We start from the raw sequence: 8,288 nt of genomic DNA on the forward strand, positions 1-8,288 counted from the left end.
TCTAAATACACATAAAAAGAACTAGATTTGAATGGATGCTTCCATCATTCCAATGGAGTAAGAGAGGAAAAAACGATACTTTTCCTATGCCTGGAAGTTGGTTCTTGTCTCCTACATGAAGTCCTTTTTTCAACAATCACCAATAGAAAATGATACATTTCTAAGCATCTGATGGCAAATTTGTGGATATTCAGATCCAATGAACTCCATCTCCCAACAGTGACAACAAAATCATCTAAGGTGCTCAAGCAGCCAAAGCTACTGAAGTTGGAAAGCTAGCTGTGGGCACTCAGTACATATTCAGGGGATGCCTTCTTTCCAGCCAGCTAGCAAATGTGAATTGTATTTTGTTACATATCTGAATTAATGCATGATACATGGTAGCTTCAGGTTTCCAGCCCTGTATGCAGGGTTGGCACTTTCAATTTTTCAGAATGTTAACCTTATATTGCTTCTCCCATATATGATTTCCATTTGGTTTGGTATCACCATTTTAAAATGCCATTGATAATGTTTGTCCCACAGAGTGTCATGTGTCGTTAACACTGAATGCAAATTTGATGTTTAATTTTCATTTGAATTGGGTGGTGCCCAGGCAAAAGATTGCATTTCGGATGAACTTAGCTTGAGGTTGAAACAGAATCCTGTCTCAGCATTAGATGGCAGACCAAAGCAATGTTTGTCTGGTTTCTTGCTCAGAGAGAGAGTAGAGCTAGGTGAGCCAATAAAACAGAGCTGAGCTAAACTTTCACAGAAAACATGGGGGGTTGATTTCTCAGATTTTTATTTTATTTTATTTTACTTCATTTTATTTTTGAACCACCCACCAACCACTGAAAAAGAAGACTACCTGGAAGAATTTTCCCAAAATATGCCAAAAAATTTAATGGTTGCTTTCACCATCACCACCACTCCCAGCACTCCAGAATAACTTTAGGAGTGTATGTATACTCCACATGACAGCAGTTTGATACTCTTTTTAACTGCCATAGCTCCCACCTAACTATCCTGGAATGTGTAGTTTGATAAGGCATTAAAAATTCTTTGCTAGAGAGCACTGATGCCTATTGGCAAAGAACAGAGTGGAATTGCCACTTTGAGTCCCATTATGGGCAAAAGGCAAGATATCAAATCAAATCAAATCAATCAATTTATTTTTAGGTACTTCATCACACTACAAATCCCATGTGAGTAATCGTTCACTTTGAGAGAAAGATGGGATATAGATAAAATCAAATATTAAATAAACAATTGGATACATTTCTATGCCCTTCACCAAACCATAAATTCCAGGATTCCATAGGGTCAATGCATTTAAAGTACATCAAACTGCTAGCACTGTGGAGTGTGCCTATAGTCCAGGCCTGAAGCGCCTGGAGGCCAGGCTGCCTAAACAGTTGGCACTGCTTGTCACATGCAGTGTTGGCAACAGCAACAAAAGGTTCATGTCAAGGAAAAATAAGCAGCTGTGCTAAAGGACAGCCCTATTTCTGAGAAACTACTGGAGATTTTTTTCCTCCCCTGGAAGAAAAGTCCATGAACTGGTCCCTCAGATTCACTCACATATGTGGTGATGGATTTTTAGAGATTTATTGTACAGTGCAACCAAGAAATGTTCCTTTGCAGAAAATAAGTACGAATTCTTGACTGTCCAATATAAGCAACCTGGGCCAAGGTGGTTCTTCTGTTTTATTAACATTAACCATATTCCTCAAATCCCACCTTTGAATTGGTGGAATTCAAAGGAAATGCAGGGATTCTTCCTTAGGTGCACCATGTGAAACTTTGTAAAAGGAAATGAATTTTTAAATAGCAGCTTTGCTCATCTCTGCTTAGAACACTTTCAGACTGTGGTTTATAAAGGAACCTACAATTAGGTCAGGCTGAGTATCTTTCATTGCCAACATTTTAGAACACAACTGGCTAAGAAAAGGCATGTCTTAAGCTCCCTTATTTATTATTTATCTGGATTCTTTGAGTTATTTCCCCTTTTCCTATCACATAAAATGTGAAAAATGCTGAAATGACCTGTGGTTTTTCATGATTTGCTTTTAAAATAATTAGTTGGAGTTTTTATAGCAATGTTGGGACAAATGTGTGTATGAAGTTGGATTTCCCCTTTTCTTTGTTTGGTGGTGCCTTTGCCCCCATGATTATTTATTAGCTATTATTTATTTAACTTATTCAGATCCTCCTCCTTCCCTTTTGGGTTAGGGTGAGTTCCAGCCCATAGTGTCACCAAGCAATAATATATATATTGCTGCTGTTTATTTATTCTCATTGACAGATAGCTTCCTAAGGGATGACCTTATTAGCTGTGAGATCAGCAGCAGTACAAGCAATAATAGAAAAAGTCCAACGCTATGCAAACTGAGGAGCAATCCTATACTTATCAGTACAGACTGATATCTGTTGGTAGTACCCAGGGATGCAAATAGAGAACTGTGCTGGGCCTGATATTCTGAAGGTGGTATTTGACCCATACAGAAGAGAGAGCTTGGGACATAATTGGACAAGTTTGTGCTTAGCCCTTTTGTTTTCCTTTCAAGAAAAATAAGCAGCAATATTTTTGTGCTCTCTAATAGCCTACAGTTGTGGGCAGCCACTGGAAACCCTCAGGCCAAATCTGTCTGGCAGAATGCTGCTTTTCTTGTCCATCTTTTTACTGACACATCACGGTTATCAGTCCCTAGCTAGCAACTTTGGTTACCAAGGAGTCTCATTTTTATAGAGGGTCCATCAGTGGAGTATAGAATTTTGGAAATCTATTGTATTCCCAAAGGAACCTATTAATCCCAACAGCTTCAAGAACAAGGACAGTCACAGAGTGTTTGTTTTTTGTCACAGGATGTGTGTTTTGTACTAATATATATATACATATATATATTATCCTTTTGTAAAGAAAACAGAATTGGCTCTTCAGCCCAAATAAAAGTGGTGACTCTTGTTTCAGATAAAAGACTCAATTTATTTATGATTGAACCAAATCTGCAGGTGTCTGTACTGCTCCAAACGCTGATCAAGCTTTTTGAAAGTACGGAAGATGCATTCAGACTTCTACTTTGCTACATCCTTCACATGCCACAGAAGAGAATTTTGGAGAGGCTTATAGTATACTCGAAATTTCACAGACAGATTTCACAGTTCTTTTTTTAAAAAATAGTCTAGGTAAATCAAAAGGTTTGGTTTTTGCAATGATGATGCTTGCAAATCCCATTTGAGAGCACACCCATACCCTATGTAATATTGCAAATAACTTTTGAAACTCTCCGCATTTCAGAAATGATCTGTTGTGTATCCTAAGAGCTAGTGTTTTAGAGAACATGATCAGACCCAATTGTCACATGAAATTACTCATGCAGTTCTTCTGAAACAGTGGCAAAATTCCAGCAGTCCAAACACTACCTTAGAGCAATAGTTTCATAATACATGGAAAAGGGTTGCATTATTTCAGAGCAATCTGTTGCTGAAGGGCATATGCTAGCGGACTTTAATGCCTGTCTTTCTCCCTTTCTGCAGCTACTTCTCTTTCTCTCCTCCACCACATCTCTTTTAATTTATTTCTGTTGCTCCCTTCTATCTCTCTCTCTCATTTTCTTTACCACTCACTCTCACTCCACTGCTATCTTCTCTCCTTTCTTTTGACAATCCTTCCTCTCCTCCCCCTCACCACTTTCTCTGGTGGTATCCTCAAAGGAAAATAAACATTCCTGCCCCATTCCCACACTGTCATGTTAAATGAAGGACAAGGCCAAAATGGGTGAAACACAGGTCCAATCTCACTTCAGAATAATTCTCTGGAGTAAAAAGAGTCCCTGTTTGCTCCAAATCAGACTGGAAATTCTAGAGAATTCCTTGAGGGTGTGGAATGCACACTGGTGCAGAGAGAGGGATGCAAACATGTGTTTATGTGCATGTGTTGGGGGTGGGGTGGGGAATGGTGTGTCAATGGCTGTGTAGCCACTCGTATTGCATTTTAATGGAATTGGTCCCAGGACGGGAGGGAGAAGTGTGCAGACATTGCTGTAGATATTGACACATTGTGGGTGTCTGTTGTGCAGACTGCTTGTCCTCCCCACAGATCAACTAGAAGCCCTGACACTAAACCAAGTTTTCCTGGTAGAGCAGACATGGCCCATACCTCTCTCAGTCTCAGTCTCTTTCTTCCTCTTTTCCCATGCAGCATGGCTGCTATCAGGGAGAAGATCATTATTGCCAGAGGTGTGAACTGGCCTCTTGCCAAGACTGCTTAGGCCCAATGCCACCTTAACTAATATATGCAGCAGCCAAAGGGGAGTCTGAGAAGCCTTGAAACTGCAGTTGGAGAAGGGAAGTTTAATCCTTATTCTTCCCATCCACTACTCTTCCTACTTGGTGACCTTCTGCAAGTCACACTCTCTCAACCTCAGATGATGGCAATGGCAAACTCCCTCTGAAGAAATTTGTCCAGAAAACCCTGTGAACATTGATCTTAGGGTCACCTTAAGTCATAAATGGCTTGAAGGCACACACCACACACCATCACCAGTCTGAGACACACAAAAAAACCCTCTCCTATGATTCTGTTTACATGTCAAAGGCAATGTCTATTGACACCAGTGGCAACATTCTTCAAAAATGTTGTTGTTGTTGGGACTGTTCTTCGGGACAGGAAGAGTTAAACCTTTTCTCAGTTCAGAGTTCCCAAGGCTTCTCAAGCTTCCCCATAGCTGCTGTTTACATCACAAAAAAGTGTATGTCAGTTACACTCACAATAGTAACAGCATGTTCTGTCTGGGTCTTGTAGGTGAAAGAAGAACTTTCATCCAGTATCAGTTAAGCACTATAAAGTAATAGTCATGACCTTGACTAATCTACTCTTGTTGATGGCCCTGAGAAATCCGTATTGAGGTTATTTATAACATCCAGAATTCACAAAGGCTGCATTACCTAGAAGAGTTACATATTTTTGACTGTTTTGTATTCACAATCCCTACATATTCTTTAGTTCAGGGGACACATAGGGACTGTGAAAGCCCTCCAGTCCCCACTTACCAGACAACAGCTGCTACAATTGATGGGGTGTTTTCCCCTGTCAATTGGGAAGCAGCTGATTGATGGTCCTATCTTCTTTTGTATGAACAATCTCTGATGTAAGGGGGAATTGTAACAAGGATCCTGCCTCTGGCTGTGGCATCAGAGAGCATTTGTGGGGAGGGTTGGGAATGTCAGTCAGCTGTTTCCTGATCAACCAGGGAACAGAACTTGATCTATTGTAGTGGTGTTGCCCAGTAAGTTAGAAGGGTTGAGCCAGGAGACACTACATAGAGATGGAGCTAAGATGGTTATACAATTCCAGCACCCTCTATTAAACAAACTGAAAAGGGAAGACCTAAGGCAAACAGAGCTGGGCTATTCTGATTTAATAAATTTTAGAGCCCAACCCCTTTGTAGTAGGGAGAAAGAAACACCGGTTACAAAATAATTATTTTATAAATTTTATAAATAAATAAAATATTATTTTAAAAATAATAAATATTCCCTTGCTAAAAACAAGCTTTCATTCTTTAATGGAGTGCTACACATTTAAAAGACTGTATTTAGTGTCATTTTTAAATAATTAGGTGGGATGGTCAGTATTCAAGATGAAACAGGTGACAAGATGAAACAGTTCAGTATTAAATAATTAGGTGGGATGATCAGTATTCAAGATGAAACACCTTGTTAGGTTACATCCCAGGGGTCTCCTAATCTCTGAGGGATGGTGTTTGTTGCAAGTGGTCACATAGGTCACACATTCTGAACAGGGAGAGAGGTACCACCTGCCTTCTGCACATCAGTTCTTCATTCATCAGCAGTAAATGGGCCCATTTGAAGCAAAGCTACACACACACATACAGCTCCTTCCATCCTACAAGTGTTCATATACTGTAGGTCTGCTAGTGTGGTAGAACTTTACACTGTGTTGATACTGAAAAGGATCTCAGCTGTTCTATTTAAAGTCTTGCAGTTTGAAGATAGAAATATTCCCTCCCTTTCAGCAGTGTTGGAGTTTGAAATTGGTGGTCTCCTCCATCAGGTTAAGGACCACTCAATGTAATTCACAGATGAGGCCTGAACTTGGGTTTCCCTGATCATGCTCAAAATTTTGGTTGCTGCAACTGGGGCCAATGGGGCACCCAAGTGGTAGGGGTTACTACCTGTACATTATGGCATGACAACTCCCATGACAACTGATTGCCTTATGTGGGAAACTTAGATTGGCCTCTGTTCTGATCTGGCACAGGCCCCACAATGGCTTTTCCATGCCATTTTGGTAATTTGAGAGTGGGGTTAGTCAACATTTCTTGACCCTTGTTAATCAGTTTGTCTTTCTCAGGCATCCAGACTTTTACAACTTTACCTTCTTTCCGTCCCAAATATGCAAGTCTTTACAATAGCACACCCCTTCCCCAGTTCTCACTGACTTGCAAGTTGGGGCAGGACATTTTAGCAACAAAGTGACTCTGATTCCCTTTGTCACAGAAGTTTTCCCTGTCCTCACTTCTGGTATACTGATAAACCAAAACATTCCAACTTCAGGCAGATCAAATAATTTTGAACTGGTCCTTGCTAATTTAGTACAGCTCCAATTTTCATATGTCCACAAGTAGACATTTGGAATATGTCCATGGCTGAGCAGGGATTAAAATCCAGGGCTTCAGATTTATAGTCCAACACTCAAACTACTAAACCACATTGGATGTAGATTTGTTGTTAGAGACAGATATACCCAGAGACAGACATAAAGATTCATCTTCTTGGTTTGATGCACATGAGACCACATGGGAGAAGAATGCTCTAAAGGTGCCTTGCCCTCACCCCCATAGCTATCCCTGGTGGGCTGTGGCTCCAGCTGGAAGGTTATTAACAACTCTTTCTTCCTGTGCTAGAGCCAGCACCTCCCTTGACCTCTTCTCTCCTGCTTGATTCCTTGTAAAGTGCAGCCTGACATCCCCCAGGCAGTCTCAGCAACAGCCTCTGGCCCCACAACTCTTGGGCAGCAGGAACATCCCACTTCCTTGGTGGATCATGCATCTAGCCCAGCGGAGTGCCTTCTGCCAGTTCCATGTGTATGGAGAACTGGAGGGACTGACAGGGAACACAAGAGAGACACAGTGGCTGCTGCTGACTCCCAAGGGCTGAGCCCAGGGACAGCCAGCAAAGGCACCTACCTGATCTCCTCAAATGTGTGTATGTGTGTGAGCTCATTTGCACCAGTGCACATGGAAGGGAATGCAAGCAGCTGCATGGGGAAGGAAGAAGCAGCCTGGGGCTGACCCTGAGAACAAGCCAATTTCAAGCTCAGCTGATCCTCATCGCTTCCTAGGATTCCAGGCTGGCCAACATTTTTCCCTGTGATAATGCAAAACATTTTTAATGCCCATGCTTATGTATGCATGTTATATATAAGAATTCAAAGATATAGCTATGTTAGTCTGTAGAATCAGTATGTAGAGAGATCTTGTAGCATCTTTGAGAGTAACTGAAAGAAAGAAGTTGGCAGTATGAGCTCATGCTGCCAACTTCTTTCTTCCATACATAGGAATGCTTGTGACAGAGTGTGCATATGCTTATCTATATGTGGAGAGGTTGAAGAGCATGTTCCATTTCATGAGGAGAAGACTGTGGGGTGATATGATTGCACTCTTTAAGCAAGCATTGCCACAATGCAGTGTTGGCTTGTTCTCTGCTGTATTAGAGGGTAGAACTACGTCAAATGGTTTTAAGTTATAGGAGGGTGGATTTTGACTGAACATCAGAAGGAACTTCTTGACAGTAACAGTGGTTCAAGAATGAAACCAACTGCCTGGAGAGGTCATAGGGTCTCCTTCTTTGGACATGTTCAAGAAAGGGTTGAACAGCTAGCTGCTGGAGATGCTTTAGCTGGAGGTCCTGCAGTGAGCAGGATGTTGGACCCAATGGCCCATGAGGCCCCTTCCAACTCTATGATTATATGATTTTATGTGCGTAGTCAAGGCAGAGATGCTATTTAATAAATCAGTGCAGAGAACAAGGAGATATCAGTGAGTAGTCAAAGGATCCAGGAGGTGGAGCAAAGGCTTCCTTTCCTTGGATGGTGTGTGGTTGAGAAGGGAAGAAACAGGGCAGTTTTACACCAGTAAGATTTAACCCTCAGATTACTAGTAGAAGGAATCTAATTCTAGAAGCTGAAATATGAGGCAAAATGAGCAGCTGTTCTGCTATTGTACAGATAGAAAGCAGTAGGACAATTTAAGAGCATGCGCTATTGTCATTTCCATATAGTA

Source organism: Sceloporus occidentalis, unplaced genomic scaffold, assembly GCF_023333645.1.
Source record: "Sceloporus occidentalis isolate IW3139 unplaced genomic scaffold, rSceOcc1.0.p SCAF_1, whole genome shotgun sequence".
NCBI lineage: Eukaryota > Metazoa > Chordata > Lepidosauria > Squamata > Phrynosomatidae > Sceloporus > Sceloporus occidentalis.